This window comes from Pseudorca crassidens, chromosome 18 (genome assembly GCF_039906515.1).
Source record: "Pseudorca crassidens isolate mPseCra1 chromosome 18, mPseCra1.hap1, whole genome shotgun sequence".
Taxonomy (NCBI): Eukaryota; Metazoa; Chordata; class Mammalia; order Artiodactyla; family Delphinidae; genus Pseudorca; species Pseudorca crassidens.
Genome location: NC_090313.1, coordinates 25,014,048 through 25,038,979, shown reverse-complemented (window position 1 = coordinate 25,038,979; position 24,932 = coordinate 25,014,048). Strand labels below are relative to the sequence as shown.

Genomic DNA, 24,932 nt, shown 5'->3' with positions numbered 1-24,932 from the left:
ACATCTGTGGCTCTATTTCTGCTTTGCAAATTAGATCATCTATACCATTTTTCTAGATTCCACATATATGCATTAATATATGATATTTGTTTTTCTCTTTCTTACTTACTTCACTTCTTTCATTTCACTTCTGTTTCTTACTTACTTCTCTTTCACTTACTTCTGTATAACAGTGTCTAGGTCCATCCATGTCTCTACAAATGACCCAATTTCATTCCTTTTTATGGCTGAGTAATATTCCATTATATATATGTATCACATCATCTTTATCCATTCCTCTGTTGATGGACATTTAGGTTGCTTCCATGTCTTGGCTGTTGTAAATAATACTGCAATGAACATTGGGGTGAACTTTATAATCCCTAGCATTTTTACTTAATGAATTGTAAAAAGAATGTATAATTAACCAAAAAGGGAAATGGAGTAATAAAAATACTTTATTAATTTAAACAAAAGTCTTAATTGAGAGAACAAAAAATAAAATACAGAGAAAAAGATCAAAACAAATAAAAAGGAAAAAAAAAAAGAACCCTAGAAAGTAAATGGTAGATATGAAGCTCAAACATTTTTAATCACACTTGAAAAAGAATGGATCATATACTGTAATTTAAAAAATACTGTCAGATTAGATGAAAACAAAATCCAACTGTATGCTACATGAAATAGATACTTTCAATACTGAAATAAGAAAAAAAGGAAAAATTTATGTCACAGAAACACGGAGCCAAAGAGGGATACTTCAAAATGATAAAATGGTCATTCAATGAAAATATATAACAATTTTAGAATTATATGAACCTGATAATATGATATCAACATATATGAAACAAAAACTGAGAGAAATACAGGTTTTCCCCAATATCCAAAAGTAGAGCAGTCCTCTAAAAACTTTCATAAGCCAAAATGGTGTAAAGCAAAGAAGCAATTACCTTTTTTTCATAAAAGCAAAAAATCCCCTTCAGATTTCTTTTGGTTAATGAAAACAGGTACTAACGAAGGTCTTTTGTAAAAGCAAAGAAATGTAAACTGAACTTTTTAAATGAAGGGGATACCTGTAAAACGAGAACTAGACAAATCCACATTCAGATAGGGAGCTTTTATCAGTACATCTCTCAATAAATCCAGTAACAATTTGGCAAAGAAATTAGACAGTAAAAAACATCAATAATCCAATTGGTAAAATTTTGAAAGCCTAAAACAAAAACCTGATCAACCCCTTACAAATTTGAAAAAAAAAGAAAAATGTGAAGTGAGTGCAGATTACCAATATCAAGATAGCAAAGGGAACATCATTATAAATACGTCACTAAAAGTTAAAAAGAAAATTGAGGGCTTCCCTGGTGGCACAGTGGTTAAGAATCCGCCTGCCAATACAGGGGACACGGGTTCGATCTCTGATCTGGGAAGATCCCACATGCCACAGAGCAGCTAAGCCCGTGCGCCACACATACTGAGCCTGCGCTCCAGAGTTCGCAAACCACAACTACTGAGCCCACGTGCTGCAACTACTGAAGCCCGTGCTCCTAGAGCCCGTGCTCTGCAACAAGAGAAGCCACCACAATGAGAAGCATGCGCACCACGACGAAGAGTAGCCCCCACTCGCCGCAACTAGAGAAAAGCCTGTGCACAGCAACAAAGACCCAACACAGCCAAAAATAAAAATAAATAGGGTAAATAAAGTTTTTTTAAAAAGAAAGAAAATTGACTGTAATCCTACTTAAAAAAGGAAACAACACAAAGACAAGTCTTTACTTTTGAATGAATACAAAAATTTAAAACATATAAGTTATTCCATGGAGTATATAAAATAAATAAAAATTACCACTGTGTTTTAAGAGGCCATCATTTGCTTTCTGCCAAAACCTTTTAAGAACACAGATGAATATCACTGGCTAATATTTTGTGAGCATCGGTGCAGCAGTACTAAACAAATATTAATATTTTGAATCTAGGCAATGTATTAAAATGATAATGCATTGTGCTCAATATATGGTTGATTTTAGGAATGCAAGTTGGTTTAGCATCCAGAAATTAAAAACATTACTTTAATTCTCTGTATGAACAGGGTGGAAGATAGATAAATGGTGTTTGATGCTGAAAGCATTTGATAAAACACACTATTATTTCACATTAAACTTCCCCCACCCCCCAAAAAAAGGAATACAAAAACCCACCTTTAATTTGGTAAAGTATGTCTACAAAAAATTACAACAAATACCATACTTTTCAGTGAAATAAAAAGAACTTCCCTTTTAGTTCGGAAACTGGGTGTAATGCTCACTTCTGCCTAACACTTTATTACAGATCCAAGGCAGTGTGAGAAAATGAGCAAAAGTAATGAAATACATAAAAATTGGAATGGAGATAATAAAGCTATAAGTCTTTATACATCTTGATTTTATATACAGACTATCTGAAAAGATTACAGATAAACTATAGGACCAATATATCAATTTAGCACATTGGTTAGATTATAGATCAATATACAAACACAAGTTTTATTTTTATGTAACGATCATGATGACAGCATTAAAAACTATATCAAAAGTATCAAATACTCATAAATAAAGCTAATAACATGTCATATTCATATTACTTCAAGTCAGTTCTCCCTGAAGCAATATATAGGTTCCATCTTTTCTTAATAAAAATCCCAAAATTTTTTGTGAAAATGAAAGGCTGATTTTAACATATGTACAGAAATGCAAGGAACCAGTAATAGCCAAGCAAATTTGAAAAAGAAGAATTAAGTTGAAATATTTGTACTCCTATATGTCATGCTATATATCAAAAGAAACAAGAGGGTGGTATAAACAGGCAAACAGGTAAATCACCATTGGAACAAAATAACCTCATTCATGTGGAATATTTATTACCTGTGTGATAATGAAGTGCATAGGGAAGAGTATGATAGTTTCAGTAAATGATGAAGAGGCAATAAAATAAACTTATGGGAAGAATTTTTATTCCTTAGCTCATACTATACTCAGAAATAAATCCAAGGTGGGAAATATAACTAAATTCAAATGCTAAACCAGTAAAGGTTTTAGAAGAAAACATAATTTAAAAACTTCATGACCTTGATATAGGCAAATATTTCTTTAAAAAGATACAAAAAGTGATCAACATGAAGAAAAAAGGATAAACTATATTATATTAAAATTAAGATTTTTGTTTATCAAGGCATATTATTAAGTGAATGGAAACATAAGCAAATGAGTAGAAGAAGACGCTAGTTATATTTATTAACCAACAAAATATTGTATCAATGATACATGCATGCATATATGTATATACACATATACAAACATACATGTGTGTATATACAAGCACACACATATAATCTAGAAGTGTAATTTAAAATAAGATGAATAAATTATTAAAATAGGCACAGGTCACTTCACAAAATTACATATCCAAGTGACCAATTAATTCTTAGGAAAAGTTCATCAACTTAATTAATGATCAGAAAAACACTAAAAATTAAAAATTATAATGATATATCACTGCATATCCACCAGAATAGGTAAGAGATATAAACACACACAATATCAAGTGTTGGCAAAGATATAAATGAACTAGAACACTCATATATTGTTGATTGGAATCTAAGTTGCTGCAAATGTTTTGAACTAATGCTGACAGTTTTTACTAAAGTTTTACATATGCATACCCTATCCCACTCTTAAGTATTCCACTTGAAGGTGCATATTCAAAAGAAATTGGTACATAGGCAGACATATCTCTGCAGCCATGCAAAGAAGATTTATTGCAGGATAAATTAATCATCAAGAAGTGAAAACAATCTACATATGCATCAAATTAAAAATAATAAATGCTCATATAATTATATAGTAGAATATTATTCATCACGAAATCCATATAGTGGTTATCTTTGGGGAGAAGAAAAGTAAGTGCAAAGAATTAGAAGGTAGATTTCTGGTTATTGTTTCCCTTTTATTCCTTTATTTAGCCAGTGTTTACACAAATGCATTTTATTTGCAAAAATTCTACAAATGATGCTATGTACTTTTAATATGCATGTTACATGTATGGAAGTATTTACTTAAAATTAATTGTAAAAATGTTTTCTGTGATGCAGACATTCAAAACAATAAAATTTAATTGCAAATTTTGTTTCATAACTATGTATCCTTTTTTTCATAACAATATTTATGTAATTCTCCTATATTGCCCACATTCTACGTGCCTCTCTTACAAACACATTTTATTATAGTCATTAATGATAATTTATGGCATGACTTATACAATTCTAAAAACTCTTTACAAAGGTGGTTTACACTGTACAGAAATGGCTCCTCAACAATGCATAAATTAATAAATGTCATTTAGATGTCTTTATTTGGAAAAGTAATTAACCAAGAATCAGAATAACTATCTCACTATCCCAGATGAGGCAGGAAATATATACTTTTAATTTTTCCTGTGCCTTCACGTGTATGATCTTGAATTTGGTGAAGCTGAAGCAGAGAAAATTAATGTCCCCACTATTTATAACAAAATGACATTCATTTTACTATTGCTATGGTAATTATTTCAAAGTTTAAGCATTACTTTATTTCAGGAATCCTTAAATATACCTCAGAAATAAATCTTATTTAATAAAATACTAATTGATAATTATAACAAGTATTTAAAGTGCAAGTATAGATATAAGACTTTTAAGAAAATGATGATATGATGGCAATTTTATACTATAAACCTTAGAGCAAATAAATATCCAAATATTCAGGAAGAGAACATGATATCAATCAAAAGCAGGTAATACATTTTAATAGAAAAGTAAACATCAAGTCTCATTCAGATTTATTTTGTGGTATTTTACAAGGCAAGTGGATTCTTAAATTTTTAAACATGAAAAACTGTTGCTTTTAAATTTTGCATATTAAATACTCTACATAAATTAAAGCTGGCATAATTAAAGATATATTCTCTGATTTTTTTATGTCTCTAGAAATCACTTTTAGAAAAATTGTAAGCCAAAATATATTCTTATTTCATGTTACAGAATCATCAGTTGCATAGTTTAGAAGGGAAAATTTTATATCAAAAAAATATGAACTCCCAATAATAATAGAGAACAAAAAATATCTTGTTTTGCACCTGGCCGTTTAACAAAAAATTCCAATTATGGTGAGATCATATTCAAAGTCTGAAAATACCTATACTATGACATTTTTAATATGATCCTGATTGGAATATAAATATATATCAATTAAAGAGCCAAGAAAGATGTTATTGATTTATAAATCAGTATGCTCCTAAATGATCGATCTCTATCAATTAACATCACTTCATTTTCCAAAATACCACATCTCTGGGAAATATTAAAGAAAATTGAGAGATTATTATTTATCTCTGAATATGTGTTTCTCTGTGTATATAATTTTATGCATATGAGTTTCAAATAAATTAGCATAAAAGAAATATAAAAATCACTACCTCTTGATTAGAGACGTGGTTTCCAAACTTTTTGACTATATATATATATATATACATATATATAGTCATATATATATGTGTATATATATACACTTTTATATATATACACACACATATATACCCACATATATTTGTATACATTTCTGCGTATATATATATATATACATGATAAAACACATGTAAAACATGCATAAACAGAAATGCACACACATACGTATTTTTTTCATTGACATTTAAACAGAAAAAGATTATTTTATAAGGTGTTTCCCTTAATGAGAAAAACTAAACCATTAATATCTATTTCAGTTAAAAAACCAGTTCAGAAGGAGTGGCTGCTGATTATGGATGCATTAGGGAGAGGATAAAAGCAATAGCACGAACGGAAATATTAACCTTGAATCGGAGAAGCAGATATTTGCTATTGTACCTGAAGAGAAATGATAAAGGTAGATTTAGTTATCGATAAAGGACAGGAATTTAAAATATTGAAATAACTAATAATAGTTATCTGCTATCAGTGCATCAGTTGGAGTGAGGTTAGTGATGTGAGTAGAGAAGTGAAATTTTGGGACTGTGAGGTAACAATTGATATAAATTTCTACACTTGGTTTCTAATTGACTCTTCCCTTAAGTTTTTTTTTTGCTTATGATAGCCAAAAATGACATTATTATATTGTTAACCACACATTAAAACACATCTTCAACTACCTCTTCTTATTTTATTGCATGAAATATTTTGCAATAAAAACTAAAAATATTCTCATGTGTATTTTGTGCAGTTGTAATTTAAAGATTAGAACTGCATACTCATAACTGTATAACTCATAATTATAGTCAGTGTTACAAGGTAAAAATAAATTGTGAAAGCTCTTTTTAGAGTATTCAAATTGAATTATCTTACACTAGTAACAAGTAAAAGAACTTCAAAAAAGCCTGGCTAAGGATAAAAAGTTAATAGCATTTCACGAATGAAATATCTCCATTATTTTACAGTTTTCCTGAATGACAACTGAACTTTGTGATCATTAAATAAAAATGATCCATATTAGATCATTCATGTAGTATCTGCGTAGATGGTAACCCACATTTATATAAATTTATAAATCAAATACAAATGCTTCCTATATCTTTCAATGAAAAAAAGCTGTACTAATAACTCTCAAACTAAGCAATGTAAAGAATAAAATATCTCAAATCCATGGAGTATTATTATCAAAAAATCTTTTAGTAAAAGAAATCAAAAACAGAACTAAAAACTAGTGGGTGTATTTCTATAAAGAAACATTTTCTTTATATCTTTACCTTTCCATAAAGCTTTGATCACTTATTTTGGGTTCATAATTCTAATCAAATAAGATAGGTAGATAGATGGTAGATAGATAGATAGATAGAAAGAAAGAAAGAAAGAAAGAAAGAAAGAATAACCAACTGGCTCATGAGCTAAACCATGTTTGCTGCTGCTTTTTTTAAACAGTTTTATTGAGGCATAATTGATATTTTTAAAATTGCACATATTTTATGTGTGCAGTTTGACGAGTTTGGATATATGCATATACCTGTGAAACCATCACCACAATCAAGGTTATACACATATCCATCACCTCTACAAGTTTCCTGTGCCTTTCGGGTGTTTTGGTTTTTGTTTTGCTGTTTTGTAAGAACACATCAAATGTGATCTAGCCTTCTAACAAAATTTTAGGTACACAATACAGTATTGTTAACATAGAACTATGTTGTACAACAGATTTCTAGAACTTAATTCACCTTGCATAACTAAAATTTTATACCCTTTGAACAACTCACCATTTTCACCTACCCCCCAGCCCCTGGCAATCACCATTCTCTGCCTTTATGATTTGGATGAATTTGACTATTTGTTCTTCTTGTGACTGGCATATTTCACTTAGCATGTCTTCAGGGTTCATCATGTTGTCATAAATGTCAAGATTTCCTTCTTTGTTAAGGTTTAATAATAGTCCATTGTATAAATATACCACATTTTCTTTATTCATTCATCTCTTGATGGACATTTGAGTTGTTTCTATATCTTGGCTATTTGTGAATAATGCTGCAATGAACATGGAAGTGCAGATATTTCTTCAAGATACCAATTTCAGTTCCTTTGAATATATGCCGAGTAGTGAGATTGCTGGGTTATATGGTAGTTCAATCTTTTTATTTTGGGGGGGGGATTTCCATAACAGTTGTACCACTTCACATTCCCATCAACAGTGTACAAGGGTTCCAACTCCTTTATATCTTCACCAATACTTAGTGTCTTTATGTGAGGTGATATCTCAATGTGATTTTGACTTGCATTTCTGTGAGAATTAATGATGTTGAGCATCTTTTCATATACTTGTTGGCCATTTATATGTCTTCTTTGGAGAAATATGTGTTCATGTCCTTTGTGCATTATATAATCATAGTTTTGGGGTTTTGTGTTGTTGTTGTTGAGCTGTAGGAGGTTTTTATATGTTTTGGGTATTAGCTCCTTATCAGATATATGTTCTGCAAATATTTCCTCTTATTCCTTGGATTGCCTTTTCACTTTTAAGATGTGGTAGAAATTAAACATCTTTAAGATGTAACAATTAGATGTAGTTAGCTATATTACACAAAAGGCCTCTATCAAAATAAAATTTGCATGAAGGACTAATAACTTTTTATTGGTTTAAATACGTAAGACCCAATTATTTCCAGGTCCAAAGCACATCCCTTCCTTAGGTAAAGTTGAAAAGACACAGATTGAGAGGGTTTGGATAACCTCCAACTGTTGTTCAAATAAGCAACAGAAATAAGGATTGAACAATAAATCATATATCTCCCTGACTCTTGTGAAATTTTCTCAACACGTTAACTAATATAATGAATAATTTTGAATTATGGCTTAAGGTCTGTGACAATATGGCCTCAAGTTGAATAGTATTTCTGCTTCAAGAACATTCATGATAATGAAAAAGTCATAGAAAATATCTGTGCTTAGGGTATGGGGACTTTAGGAATCCAAATCACAATCGCAGAAACAAGTTTTTAAAAATGAATTTCTTTAAGTCGATCCAACAAGGAGAGGTGTAACTTCAAGCCTCATGTCATATGCTCATTTTATATGGGCAAATTCTGAATTGTTTAAGATAAATAGTAATTAACAGATAAGGGATTTTTAGCAGAAATCACATTTGTAAGGTAAAATGATTCATAAAATAAACTGATATATACTGGCTTGCTTAGATTTCAAATTCCTTTTGAATGTTCTAAACAGCTACAGAGGACTGAACGTTCTTATTCAATCCCGTTTGGGGCATAAATCTTTCATTTCATTATATACAACATCTGTGAGATGACCCTTCATATGGATATTAATTCTCACTTTGTCTTCATTTCTATTCCCCCAAAGAATTCCAGGCATTGAGTTAAGGAGAAATTCTAATATTAATAAACTAGATAAGAATTAAAGAATTATACTCCATTTTAGTGGGTAAAGATTAAAAAACTATGTTTTGAAATATATGTGGCTTAAATTAAGATTAAATAAAAAATATTAAATTTTATTTTATTTTTTTGCGGTATGCGGGCCTCTCACTGCTGTGGCCTCTCCCGCTCCGGACGCACAGGCTCAGTGGCCATGGCTCACGGGCCCAGCCTCTCCGTGGCATGTGGGATCTTCCCGGACCGGGGCACGAACCCGTGTCCCCTGCATCGGCAGGTGGACTCTCAACCACTGCGCCACCAGGGAAGCCCTCTAAATTTTATTTTTCAAGAAGAACAAGTGAAAGGAAGAAATAAAAACCTTAGAAGGGTGCCTAATTACAAGAATTTTCATGTTTTCACTTAAAGACAAGAACAGATCAGAGTTAATGACCCCAAACCAAGATCAAACAACTCTGGGATAAGACTGAACCTGATTATAAAATGAATTGTTGAAAGAAGGTAATTAAGTAAGCAGAGAAAATTCTCAGACTTAGTCTGGAATAAATTGAGCTTAAAATTTATTTTTTTGAGCTAATTACTTTCAAATGATTCGCTCAGCTAAAGCAGAGCACTTTTGTATGAATATAAACTGATCATTCTGAAAGGATGATAGTAAGGATATTCTTTGTTATGTGTGTATTGGTATAGTAAGTATATAAATATTTATTAAATTAAATTTATAATTAACCATAACTTAACTATTTCCTAAAATTGGTTATTAATTAAAGAATTTAATAAAACATTGTAGCATGGTAAATTGCAAAGAATAAAATTGAGAAATAACACTATACTTTTTAAATAAATAACTTTTGAATCATATTTCGTTTTCTGACTGCAGAGCAGAAAGATACTTTTCTTTATTTCTTTTTGATTTATTTAATTTTTGTTTTGTTTTTGGTGACTAGATAGGGTTTCTAATGTCCTAGGGAAAATAAGAAGAATTAGTCATTTAAGACAATAAAAATAGCATGGCTTCTACTCAGAGAGGGTCCCCAAGTAATCATTCCTGCACAATACCATTTCTTCAAGGTAGCAAGAGTACTGTAATTGACAATTTGGGTATGGAATTATTATGTACTTGTAACAGTGCATGGCCTATTATCATGTGATATCTCCTGCTGCTTTGTAATTAGTTCTGTGCGTTGTTTGGACAAGTGGCTGTGTACTTCATGGACTGTTCACCAGGTAGAACATAACGGCTCCTTGGGAGCCAATTAGCTGGGCCTGTCAAGGCCAATTTCAGCAATTTTAGTTTGTGGATTATAAGCCAAAAAGCCGTAATTGTGACAAACATATAGAGTAGTTTATGTTCTAATAAGTAATATCCACTTTGACAATACAAATTCTTCCCTATTTGTGTTTATTTCTTATTATAACAAAGAATCATTGCTTAGAATTGTCTATGATTCTTAAATTGCTGGAGTGTTCAGCCAACAATGAGTAATAACTAACAATTCTTATTTTCAGGATAGATTCTTAATTTTTAATGAAAATAAAAGAGCAAAAGGAAGTGAGGCCTGTAGGTCCTTTCACAAAGGTAATAATAATACTTGGTAGGATATATTAAAAGAGTTTCTATAAGGATTAAATTGATCATAAAGCAACAGACACAAAAATGTCATGTTTCATAATGTATTTTTGCTGTTTTGCTGTTTTTATTTCAGAACTAGCATTTTGCACAAGTTCAGGGACTTTCTATGTGAATGGCAAGCCTACATTTTGCACAAGGTTTCATTAGTTGATTCTACTGCAATTTTATATATAAAACAAGTATTTTTATCAACCCCTTTCTTTAACAGTAAGGAACTGATCTATGAATGTTCCCTGTCTCCTTATATTGCAAATGGAGAGAGGATATAGTTGAAAACCAGACTCCACTCTATTCTTAATCAGAATATTTTAATGTGGATTAAGAGATGCTATAGGGGGGTAGGCAGCACCAAAAACTCCTTTAACAAAAAAATCACTGCATTTAAAATTTCCAGTATTAGAACATTTTATGTAATAAAGCATTGTCTTATAATGTTGCTGATGAAGGCAAATATGCCAGGAAATTTGCAAATATTTGCAAATATGCAAAGGAAATTTCTTAAAGATATTTGTTACATATTTTAAAAGAAAATGGGTTAGTCTAAACTGTTGACTAATTAATATGTGAAGTCCAGCTTTATCACTGAAGTTAGAAATGAGAACTCTCTTTCCTTGTCAAAAATAAACCAGGCACTGACGTGCCCTGATGTTATACACATTTACATATAGAATAGTAAAAATGTAGGTTTTGTTACATCACCCATTTGGTAAATTACTGAAAAAATTGTGCAAATTACTATACTCTAATATTTATCATCTTATCTAGCTAAGAAGATTCTTGGAATAATTTGCTTACTGTAAATTTCTGCATATAAGACATTGTATTTGTTCAACCATCTATATACTACATAGCCAGACAGAATGGATGATTTTGACAAAGTCATATATTTTTCCATTTTTCTTTAAAATAAATATGTAAATAGTACCATGAATTTCATAAAATTCATTAGTGACCGCCTAACATTCTTTTGGATGGGAATGAAGGAAAAATTCCAAAAATTTTTCTCAATTACTTCACTCTTGCATTTCCTAAATAATAATTTTTTTAAAAAGTTAGAATGTAGTAGTATTATATCTAGAATACAGTTTTTAATCTACTAAGGTTACTATAAACAAAATAGAGAGAACAGTACAAGTATGGGTCAGTCCTGTAAATTTTATTATGTTTGTAAAATTCTGTTTGGAATTAGATGAATACAAGTTATGAAAGCTTGCTCATTACTCTTTAAACAAGGTACATACACACACACACACACACACACACACACACACCCATACACACGCACAGATGGGAAATTTAAATAGCTCTTTGTTAAAGATAACAGATTTGCTATTAATGACTATAGGTAACATCTGTCAAACATTGGAGAAGGAGAAAACATTCTCACACAAACATTCATACATACCTTTGACGCAGCCATCAAAACCCAGAGTTCACAATGTCATCACTGGAAAAGAAAATGACATCCCAATATTTCTCATGAACAGACATGCAAAAATTATTAACAAAACCTTATCAAATTTAAATTTTTAAAAATCCAGACACTGCAAAATTTCCTTCGTGCCTCCCTGCTTCACATCAATCTTCATACTAGATAAGAGTCACGTTCTAATTTCTAGCACTACCAATTAGTTTTGACTATTCTTGAAATTCATATTAATAGAATTGTACAATAGGTACTATTTTGCATCCTTTACCCAGCACTGCTTTCTTTGTAAGGTCATCTGTGTTGTTGAATGTACCTGGATTTGTGAGCCCTCTAAAGCAGAGAACTCATTTAAGCTGTGCCCAGAATTCCGACCTTTAGAACTGTGAGATAATAAATTTAGGCTATTTAAACTTCTGTTTGTGATAATTTGTTATGCAGCATAGAATACTAATATAATAGTAACCTTCAATTACTAATTTAAAATATATTTAAAAGATGATTGACGCTATAAAAATGATCATTTATTGTTTTTTTTTTCCTTGCTAAAACATTTATTAGGTAGGGTGTTTTGAGCTCCAAGAAATAGAAATGTGATTCATATTAGATCAGGCAATAAGGAATCCCACTGGCTCACAGCACTGAAAGTACAGTGGTAGTTTGAAATTTATGCACAACTTCATCACGGTAGCTCTCTTGGCTCTATTTTCTTAGTCTGGATTCTTCCCCTTGTGGTTTTAGATGGCTGCGGTACCAGCCAGGGTTCCAAGATTCCTGATTCATCTAAAGTGTTCTATCTTAATAGTAAGTATGCTTTCCATCCTGAAGCCACTGATAAACCTCTTCTTCCTTTCACAGAATCAAATTTGCTTGGGCTTTTCCATCTATGTATCAAAAGAGTAAAAGACATGAGATGACCATGATTGCTGAAGGCTGATTTGTACCCGCTTCTGGAGCTGGTGTTTTTTTCCCCCAGACATATTTATTGCTACACAGTGGGGGAGGGTGAAATGAACTTGGGAGATTATATACAATATCTCCTACAAATATTCCCTAACAGTGCCCCATATACTACAAAATAAAGTCCAAACACTTGGCATGCCATTCTTAACCATTCACAATATGACCCCTACTTGGTCCTTTAACTTTATCTTCCTCATCTCAACTCCTTTCTCCTATTTCTTCCACACAGTTCTCTTCCATTGCTATCCTACTAATTTACTATTCAGAGCACCTGTGTTGTCCTATGTTGAACAATACAGGTCCCCTCTGCCTTCTCTAGACACCGTTTCCATGTCTGCTACCAAATTAACTCTTAAAAAAAATATGAATGGTTTTATTGAAATGCTTATAGAGAATGATTAGATAATCATTTACAAGAAGTCATTTTAAAAATGCTTTTCCACGTTTGTTAAAAAAAAAGTTGTCTGTATTTTCTTTTGCACTTACCTTCAAATCTAGATTTTAATTTTAATTGTTTAACTTAAATATTTATTTTAGAGTATATTTAGACTCAGAAATTTTGAGAAGATAGTACAAAGAGATTCTATATATTCTGGGTTTCTGCTATTATTATTTTTTATTGTGGTAAAAAATATAAAATGTACCATCTTAATAATTTTAAAGTATACAGTTTAGTAGTGTTAACAATATTCACATTGTTGTACAGCAGATCTCTAGAACCTTTTCATCTTGCAAAATTGAAATTCCATAATCATTGAACAACTTTCCACTCCCTCTTTCCCCAGGCCCTGGCAACCATCCTACTTTCTGTGTCTGTGAGTTTGAGAACTTTAGATAGTATAAGTGGAATCATACAGTATTCATCTTTCAGGAACTGGCTCCTTTGACTTAGCCTAATACTCTCAAGGTTCATCCACACTGTTGCATAGGGCAGGATTTCCTTTTTTTAAAGGCTCAATAATATTCCATTGTATGCATACGCCACATTTTCGTTATCCATTTATATGTGGATGGATGTTAAGTTGTTTTCATATCTTGGCTTTTGTGAATGATGCTGCAATGAGCATGGGAGTGCAAATATATCTCTGAGATCCTAATTTCAATTCTTTTGGATATATATGCAGAAGTGGGATTGCTGGATCATATGATAGTTCTATTTTTAATTTTTTGAGGAACCTCCATACTCTTTTCCATTGCAGATTCACCATTCCACATTCCTACCAGCAAAGTACTTAGATTCCAATTTCTCCACATCCTTACAAATACTTGCTATCCTTTTTGTTTTCTAAATAATCATTATCATAACAGATGTGAGATGATATCTCATTGTGCTTTGGACTTGTATTTCACTGATTGTTAGTGATGCTGAACATCTTTTTACATACCTATTTTCCATTTGTTTGTCTTCTTTAGAGACATGCCAAAGTCCTTTGCCCATTTTAAATTGGATTGTTATTACTATTATGCTTATTATCATTGTTGAGTTGTAGGAGTTTTTTCTCTATTTTGAATAAAAGCCCCTTATCAGATATATAATTTGAAAATATTTTCTTCCATTTCATAGGTTACTTTTTCAATCTGTTGATTGTTTCTTTGATGCTCAGAGTTTTAAGTTTGTAGTTCATTTGTCTATTTTTGCTTTTGTTGCCTGTGATTTTGGTGATTTTATGGGAGAAAAAAAAGCATTCACATATTTTTCCAATTTATGCAAATGGTATAATGTTACTTGAAGGTATTTTATAATAAATTAAAGACACATGTTGTAAAGTCTAGCCTCACCACAGGAAAAATAAGATCAAACAATGAAGAACAGCTAAGAAGTCAATTATGTACATATAGTGGAATACCAAATTATTTTTTAAAAAGTTAATCCAAAAGGAGGCAGGAAAAGAGGAAAATATTTTAAAGAGAACATACTAAGATGATGAATCTGAACTTAAATGCACCAAAAATTGAAGTTAATATAAATGATACAAATAACCCAAGTAAAAAACAGACTGTCAGACTGGATTGAAAAGGAAACCTAAGTTACTATATGGTGTCTACAGAAACAAAATTTAAATAAACAGATTCAGATAGGTTAAAATAGGAGAAAATATATCCTATGCAACATTAATACAAAGAAAGCCTTAATAATTATGTTAATATCAGACAAAGTAGAACTCAAAGAATAATAGCAGGGATAAAGAGGGACATTGCACTGTAATAAAAGATCAATTTATCAAGAAGACACTACAGTCCTAAATGTATATGCACCCAATTGCAGTCTCAAAATACACAAAACAAAATCTGGTATAACTGAAAAAAAGCAATAGATAAATGCTCAATTATAGTTGAAGATCTCTCCATTCTTCTCTCAGCTTTTATTAAAACAATTAGACAAGAAAATCAGTAAGCATATAGAATACTAGCACAAATTATCAATCAACTTAACCTAATTGACATTTTTAGAACATTCTGTTCAACAGCAAGAGAATACACAGCCCATTCAAATGCACATAAGACACAACAAGATAAAACATATTCTAACCAATGAAACAAGTTTCCATGAATTTAAAATAATTTAGAACATAGAGTATATATCTTCTGACCACAGTAAAATTAGAGACTAGATAAAAGCAAGATACCTGGAAAATTTCCAAGTGTGTGGAAATTTATAACACAGTTTGTATATAACAACACATAGATCAAAAGAAAAATGACAGTTGGCAGATGGAATAATCATTATGCAGGACCTGTGGTAGTATTTCAACAGTTTTAATGTAGAGTAAATTTAAGTTATAATATCATCTTTGATAACAAAATTCTGAAAGAAGAAGTTAGGGATAATTTTTTAAATTATATGCAATGATAGAATAAGGAATGCTAGAATAAAGAGTCATGAAAGTTTGAGACAGGAACAGTTAACTCTTGGCTTAGAAATTCTAAGTCACACAGTATTTTCTAAGTCTTTGAGGTATAGTGCATTTGATTTTGAGTGACAGCTAAAGTGTTTTAATATTGTAACTTTGTCTTTTTAATATTGTAACTCTGTCTTTAATATTGTAACTCTTCTTTATTTGAGGTTAGGTTTTTATTTGTAATTTTATAATTTGAGATAGCTCTATATTTTAATTTTTTGTTAGGAAATTTGTGTAAAACTAAATTTATGACATTTAACATACAATGCCATGGAAAATATGTTTTGTATTGTTTAATTTCAGAAAATAAGTGAACATTCTTGTATTTTTTTATTCTGTGAAGTTATATGATGTTAGTTATCACAAATTTAAAGTAATACAATTTTTATTTTGTGGACCTTTACTTCTCTTATGACTAAGCAGATAGTTTTTAGGGAAAATATATATCTATTGTAAAAATATTTTTTTAAAGTTATGTTCCATATTAGTTGATGACAGGAAGAATGTAATTTTTGTAAGTCATTAAAAGAAATACACACAACTGGTACTCAAGTATACTGACAACAATTGAACAATCACCTGGCATGTGCACCTTGACCCAGGTCATTTCTAACACCCTATCATCTGGCCCTTAAGATTTCTAGGTATCACTTCTGATGTTGAAATTTGGTAGTTTTTAATATTTTAAAACATATTGTTAACAGATGATACTATTCTAAATATGCATATGTGAATTAGAATTAATTATAAAAGCTGATACAAAGTACCATTAAGCGGTATATGTTTATTACTTATGATCTTTAAAGGTTGGATCATATTGAGCTGTTGTTATACAGCCATACAATTTGCTAGTTATCTATTTAGAAGAATCACAACGTATCGATTGAACTCTATATGAGTAAATAAATTAGATCTTGAATTTGTGATATACTCATTAGTCTTTGATATCTTTTTGGTTTTATTAAACATACCTTACTCATTTTACTGACCAGGTTTCATTAATTTCACTAACTTTTTCCTTTTTGTTTTTGAATGCTTATGAACAAATTTGGTATTACAGTCTGTTAATTAACCAGAAAAACATATCAGGAACACCACTAGTAGATTTATGTCAGTGGTACTTGGTCTTTTCTATTGATTTAGGTTTACTTTTTTTTTTTTTTTTTTTTTTTGCGCTACGCGGTCTTCTCACTGTTGTGGCCTCTCCCTTTGCGGAGCACAGGCTCTGGATGCGCAGGCTCAGCGGCCATGGCTCGCAGGCCCAGCTACTCCACGGCATGTGGGATCCTCCCGGACTGGGGCACGAACCCATGTCCCCTGCATCGGCAGGTGGACTCTCAACCACTGCGCCACCAGGGAAGCCCTAGGTTTACTTATTAAGAGCTATATTCCATTAGAGGGTGTAGTCACTAAGAACAGTGACAAAGAAAAAAGTAATTAAAATAATAAGAAATGAGATAATTAAACATTATTTGATATACAGCTCATTGTGAAAAAGTTTAGACTTTGGGATTCTTCTAAGTTTCCTTTAACACTTTTATAATATCATTTTAAAAATATCAGCCACTTGGTTGTCAGATATGTTAGCTCTGTGACTAATGAAAAATCTCAGAATATTGGGAAAGAGTGTGCAAATAAAATGTTCCATCCAATGGAAACAGAAGTTCTTGATTATTCTCAATGCAGAGATTTAATTAACTTTAAATTTGAAATAATTCTTATTTGAGTTGTTTTATACCCTCCTCCAATTTGGTTCACACACACTCAAACCCCTTAGAGATGTTACCTGTAAAGAGGATGAGCTGAGACTATTCAAAGATATAGACATATTAATTCAAAAAGAAAAAATGATAAATAAAAATTATTTCCTCCAAAGTTTTGAAGTGTATCCTAGGGATATTAGAGAAGAGATGCTCAGCTCCTTTGTAGGCTGCAGTGGATTGTCATGACAGAACGGAGGCAATATTAATTACCCTGGAAGAGGAAATAACCAGCCTGAGCTAGTAATTAGTTTGTTGGGGAAAGTCTTGTCCTTGGCAAAGATGAAGCAGACTCACACTGTTTTGTCATACATTATACAATTTTCTTCAATTTTATAAACATCTGTAACTTATAATTCTGTCTCCAACTTGAAAAAAAAAATTAAAGATTCTCTAACCCTAAATTCTTGTCCTGAAGCAACTTCCCCAAATTTAATTTATTTCCAAGTAATGTTATAAATAAATCATGAGAAACAATATACACACACACACATATATTTTAATCAATTCATAAAATGTCCAGTATACTGAACTCCTTTTGCAAAAAAAAATTCTTTTCTGCCTTTTTACAAAAGCAGACCTTAATGAGTACCATAATTTCAAAGTTTTAAAAATAATCTTCAAATATTTATTTTAAAATTGCAACATATTTTCTCCTTAGTAGGGGTGTCTGTGTGTATCTACTTATGTATGATATGCTCTTCCCAAGATATGAGGTAAGTGAAAGTAAGACTGGTCAAGACTATATAAGATGAATTTTCTAAAGGTAAATTTTAAAATGACTTCTTCATTAAATGTCATAAAATGAGTCTCACTAAATGTGCTTAAGTTTACAAAGTGAACATGCTTCAGCATAAAATAGGTAGTTTTATTATATTAGTCAGAAATGCCATTGAGACCTGCACCAAATAAAATAAATTTTGATTCTCTGTATGGGATAAAAATTTATCCCTAAGAAAAATCAAGCAGCTTAGCTAATAATTACTAAGCATTTAGTCTTCTGAACATGTCCTAGAAATAATAAGACACTAAAATAACAATAATCCAGTCCCTAATCTGATGAAAGAGTAGTAGAATGTTTGGTTTTCTTAGGAGTAGAGACAGTGAATACAAGTCTCAGAAAAATATAAAAGAATAAGAAACTTGCAAAGAGTTAAGATATTTGGAATTAAGGTGAAAATTATAAATTTCTATAGTATATTCAGTGCTGTCAATAGTCTCACTAGTTCTAAAATTAATCAAAATATATGTGAATACATATTTATATTTAGCATAAGAAAATAGATTCAATATAAACATGAATACATGTGTATAGTGCAAATTTATAATGCACAAATAAATGAAATATTTAAATATTACAATATTAATGTTTTAAAAGTCTTTTTAAAAGGAGTTAAATTTTACAAAAATAATTTTAGTAACAGTGACATGCTTGACTACAAATAAATTTGAAATTTCTTTTTTCCTAAACATAGCATTAAGTGAAATATTACATACAGATTTATGGAGAATATTAGTAGGACACATGATAAAAGATATATGGCTATATGAATACAAAGTTTCTGTATTACAATTATAAAAATCATAATTAGCACAATAAAAATAAGCAAAGGATTGAAAAGAATAAAATAGAAGCACAGAAGGCAATAAACATATATAAAAAGTGTTAATCTTGCAAATATTTAAATATGTTGTCTAATCTTTCACCCATCAATTAGAAAGAAATTACTTAAGATATATTAAAGCGTGGTATTGACCAAGGAATAATAAAACTCATCCAATCATATGCATTTGATGGATATCTAATTTGAAAAAATCTGTCTTTTGAAAAGTAAAGCACTGACCCTAATCTTAAATAAATTATTTCAGAGGAGGACAGAACAGAAACACGAGGGATGGATCATGTTAGAAATAATAATATAAGGTCAGTGTCATACTGTTATCAGCGGATGACAAGTGCATAAGAATAAAGATGAATTCAGAACATTATCTACAAAAGACATAAATACAAAAAATTTCAACAAAACAAACAATAATATATATCAAAAAGAATAATGCATCATGAAAAAGTAGGGTTCGTCTTAGGAATGAAAATTTGTGAAAACTTTAAAGAAACAAAATAGAAATCACATGTATAAGATAAAGGAAAAAAATCATATGAACATTTACTCAAAAGAGAGAATGTATTTGGCACAATTCCACATCCCTCTGTGATAAAAACTCTCTGCTAACTAGGAGACCAAGGGCAATAAGGAGATCGTGGAGCACATCAAAAAGATTCTGGGGAAGAATTAGGAAACCCTCGAGAAAGAGGAGCAGGAGAAAAAAACAGCTTTCTCACTCAGCCCATTTTGGCCCCCAAAATTATTGGCTGTGGGAGTGTATCTGTGACATGGAGGGGCAGGTGCCCTGCCCGGGCCTGGTGCCATTGCCCAAGGAAATGACAGGGAAGTACAAAGCCACTCTGAAAGCCAGTGCCCAAGACTGAGGCCCCAGAAAACCCCGGTCCTATTCCCCGAGAGACTGAAAATCTCTTTACAATAAAAGGTTCTCCTTTACACACATGTGTAAAAGCACATGGGGGGAGGGGAGGAGTTGGGCTGCAGCCAAGCTGCCCAGTGAACACCCTGTGCCATCAGGACAATAAATACTTCAGAATCAAAAGAAAAAAAAAAAAAAAGTTTTTTCTCTAACCTGATAAAATGCATCTACAAAAATGCAATAGCTAATGGCACACATAACGGTGAGAGCCTAAATGCTTTTTTCCTAATTTCTGGAAAAAAAGAAACTCTGCTTTTACCACTTATACTCAATATCATACTCAATATCACAGCCCATGAAACAAGATAAAAACATAAAAACAATAAATAAATAAATTCCATAAAGATAGGAAATAATAAACTACTAGCAAAATAATAAAATTTAGTTGAGTAATAGAGGCAAGGTCAATGTACAAAAAATATATTTTTGTACACCAGCAATAAACAATTGAAAAAATAAATTAAAAAAATACAATAACATAAAAGTGCTCAAGAATATACTTAGCAAAATCAGTGTAATATCATTACAATAAAATTATATTGCTGAGGGAAATTAAAGAATATATAAATAAAGGGAGAGCTACAAAATGTTTATACATCAGAAAAGTCAATGGTTTAGAAGTTTATTATCCTTAAATTAACGTATAAATTCAACACAATCTCATTCAAAATCTTAAGCAGAATTTTTTTTGGGGGGGTGGGCTGAAATCAACAAGCTGATTTTTAAATTTACATGAAAAATCAAAACACTTAAAATAACAAAGTTAGAGACCTCAGCTTAAATGATGTTAAAACTAACTCTAGGGCTTCCCTGGTGGCGCAGTGGTTGAGAGTCCGCCTGCCGATGCAGGGGACACGGGTTCTTGCCCCGGTCCGGGAAGATCCCACATGCCGCGGAGCGGCTAGGCCCGTGAACCATGGCCACTGAGCCTGCGCGTCCGGAGTCTGTGCTCCGCAACGGGAGAGGCCACAACAGTGAGAGGCCCGCGTACCGCAAAAAGAAAAAAAAAAAATGGATTAAGGACCTAAATGTAAGGCCAGAGACTATCAAACTCTTAGAGGGAAACATAGGCAGAGCACTCTATGACATAAATCACAGCAAGATCCTTTTTGACCCACCTCCTAGAGAAATGGAAATAAAAACAAAATAAACAAATGGGACCTAATGAAACTTAAAAGCTTTTGCACAGCAAAGGAAACTATAAACAAGACAAAAAGCCAACCCTCAGAATGGGAGAAAATATTTGCAAACAAAGCAACTGACAAAGGATTAATCTCCAAAATTTACAAGCAGGTCATGCAGCTTAATATCAAGAAAACAAACAACCCAATCCAAAAATGGGCAGAAGACCTAAATAGACATTTCTCCAAAGAAGATATACAGATTGCCAACAAACACATGAAAGGATGCTCAACATTGCTAATCATTAGAGAAATACATATCAAAACCACAATGAGGTATCCCCTCACACCAGTCAGAATGGCCATCATCAAAAAATCTACAAACAGGGCTTCCCTGGTGGCGCAGTGGTTGAGGGTCCGCCTGCCGATGCAGGGGACACGGGTTCGTGCCCCGGTCTGGGAAGATCCCACATGCCGCGAAGCGGCTGGGCCCGTGAGCCGTGGCTGCTGAGCCTGCGCGTCTGGAGCCTGTGCTCCGCAACGGGAGAGGCCACAGCAGTGAGAAGCCCATGCACCGCAAAAAAAAAAAAAAAAAAAAAATCTACAAACAGTAAATGCTGGCGAGGGTGTGGAGAAAAGGGAACCCTCTTGCTCTGTTGTTGGGAATGTAAATTGATACAGCCACTATGGAGAACAGTATGGAGGTTCCTTAGAAAACTAAAATTAGAACTACCATATAACCCAGCAATCCCACTACTGGGTATATATGCTGAGAAAACCATAATTCAAATAGAGTCATGTACCACAATGTTCTTTGCAGCACTATTTACAATAGCCAGGACATGGAAGCACCCTAAGTGTCCATCAACAGATGAATGGATAAAGAAGATGTGGCACATATATACAATGGAATATTAATCAGCCATAAAGAGAAACAAAATTGAGTTATTTGTAGTGAGGTGGATGGACCTAGAGTCTGTCATACAGAGTGAAGTAAGTCAGAGAAAAACAAATACCGTATGCTAACACATATATATGGAATCTAGAAAAAAAAAAAAAAAAAGGTTCTGAAGAACCTAGGGGCAGGACAGGAACAAATATGCAGATGTAGAGAATGGACTTGAGGACACGGGCAGGGAAAGGGTAAGCTGGGACGAAGTGAGAGAGTGGCAAGGACTTATATATATTACCAAGTGTAAAATAGATAGCTAGTGGGAAGCAGCTGCATCACACAGGGAAATTAGCTCCTGAGATCAGCTATGTGACCACGTAGAGGGGTGGGATAGGGAAGGTGGGAGGGAGATGCAAGAGGGAGGGGATATGGGGATATATGTATATGTATAGCTGATTCACTTTGTTATACAGCAGAAACTAACATAACATTGTAAAGCAATTATACTCCAATAAAGATGTTAAAAAAAAAAAAAGCACAATGAGATATATCATATATGTTCTAAAATACCTAAAGTTTGAAGATCTGAAATACCAAGAGTTGACTATGATGTGTACAACTATACTTTTGGTGCCCTATGTAAGGGAGAGTAAACAGTGCAACCAGTTTAGAAAACAACTTGGAAGTTATTTATAAAACTAAAAAGTTCTTAACCTATAACATAGCAATTCCATGTCCTAGATATTTACCAAACTCATGTATGAGTATTGATAGCAAATGTACTCATGGTAACTGTGTACTGAAAATGACCAATATATCCACCTATGAATGCGTGGGTACACAGGTTAGGACAATTCTTTCAAAAGGATACTGTTGGGCAATAAAAAGTTACCAATTACTAATAGTCTAGCATTATGGGGGGGGATCTCAAGATCACCATAGTAAAAGTAGTGAGACACAAAAGAGTGCATAGTATATGATTCTATGCATTTGACTTTCTAGAACAGAAAAAATAATCTGTAATGATAAAAGTCAAATCAGCTGTAGACTGGAGTAACCAGTTAGGGGGGATTTGCTGCCTAAGGACCTGAGGGAGCTTTCTGTGGTGATGGAATGTTCTATGTCTTTATTGAGTGATGGTTACATGAGTGCATACATTTGTGAAAATGCCTCAAAATCTATATTAAAAATATGCACATTCATAACCATTTCATGATGTAGGTAAATGAAGTCATTATTCTGTACGCCTTAAACTTACACAGTGCTGTATGTCAATTATATCTTAATAGATCTGGAAAATAAAACAAACGACAACAACAAGACTGAGTTTACCCATATATACAAAAATACCACATACAATTTTAACATCTTATGATCCTAAATCCCTTTTCAAACAACTCTTTTAAAAGATACCTGGAGATTACAACATTCTGTTACCTTGTTACAAAATAATAAATATAGACTATCATTAGGATAATTTTCTCAATGAGGTTTGTATATTTTTAAACCAGAGGTCACTTAAGTAAAATTTCAAAATATCTGTTTTGTTTCACAATTACTGCCATAACTTATGTGAAACTACAAATTCCTTGAGGGTAAAGTTCAGTACTGTTTGCATCTTTGCATCCTCATCTTGCCAAGGGTTCATTAGATGAATTAAAATACAAAAAAAAAAAAAAAAAGACTCACTTCTAAAAAGTGTTACATTAAAAAGTGTGAAAAATGTCACCTCTGGAAAGCTTAAATTACTTACATCTCCCAGAACATACCATGCACTATTCTCCTTCTTGCAATGTCCTTTAATCTGCCCTTCTCTCTGCAGCTCCTGAACATGTCTCCTCCAAGGCCTAGTCAAATATGACCTTTCCTTTCAGGTGCTTTCTGTCTTGTCTAGGAAGAATGAATCCTTGCTTCCTCTTCAAGTGCTTTGTACATACTCCTCCTAGAGTATCGCCACTATAGAAAAGTGATGCTTACTTGTGATTGTGATTGTGTGTGTGTGAGTGAGAGAGAGAGAGAGGGAGGGAAGGAGAGAGAGAAACATACACACAAATAAATAAATTAAACATGCATACTTTAACGCAGATTATATAGCATAACACTGATAAAACACAAAAGTATTAAAGCTGATTTTGTATATTGACTATTCCAAAGTCCTTCATAGTCTTTCTCTCTTAACTTCATCTACCATAGATATTGAACATATAGACTTACTTCTTAGAATACCTTGTAGCTAGGGCTTGTCTTTTGGCCTAATTCTGGCTAATAAGGTATAAACTGAAGTTGCTCTTAACTTCCAGGAAAGTTTACTAAAGGGAGAAACTTACTGTAAGGAGTCCTTCCACGCTTCAACCTTTGTTGCTGTACCTTGCACTTCTACTTTTCAAATGTGGATATAATAACTGAATTGACAGAAGTCATGTCATAGCCATCAGAACAGAAACACATGCCAGAGCAGTTAAGAAGGAAAACAGGAAGATGAGGTGTTAATAAAATCTTTGAGCAGTCAAAAGCCCTAAAAAGGCTTATATCTGGACTTACAGCATGACTAACAAAAGCCTCTGTGGGTTAGAGGAATTTGAATGAGGTGTACTTTTGCTTGCAGCTGAATGTACAACTTCCTGCTTAAGAATGTAGTCTGTGACTCAGCAACCTCAACACTGACAAAGAAAGAAATAAGAACAGAGTTTTGTGTGTTTTTTATATTCTCCTAATTTTTTGTGATATATGATGAATATATAAAGAGAAACAACAGCAACAACAAATAAAAACACGTTTAAAATGGTGATTAAAAATAGATTTTA

General features: G+C 32.1%; 1 long non-coding RNA gene across 1 annotated transcript in view; it reads right to left on the bottom strand.

Moving 5' to 3' along the window:
* The window catches only part of LOC137210859 (uncharacterized), a 34,626-nt gene extending 10,056 nt beyond the window's left edge, over nt 1–24,570 (bottom strand). Inside the window, exons 1-2 of the long non-coding RNA XR_010936753.1 lie at nt 24,456–24,570; nt 11,931–11,972 (exon numbers count right to left, since the gene is read on the bottom strand). This is a non-coding gene — a long non-coding RNA (uncharacterized lncRNA). The remainder of the gene's footprint in view (nt 1–11,930; nt 11,973–24,455) is intronic.
* Nucleotides 24,571–24,932: the final 362 nt, after the last annotated feature.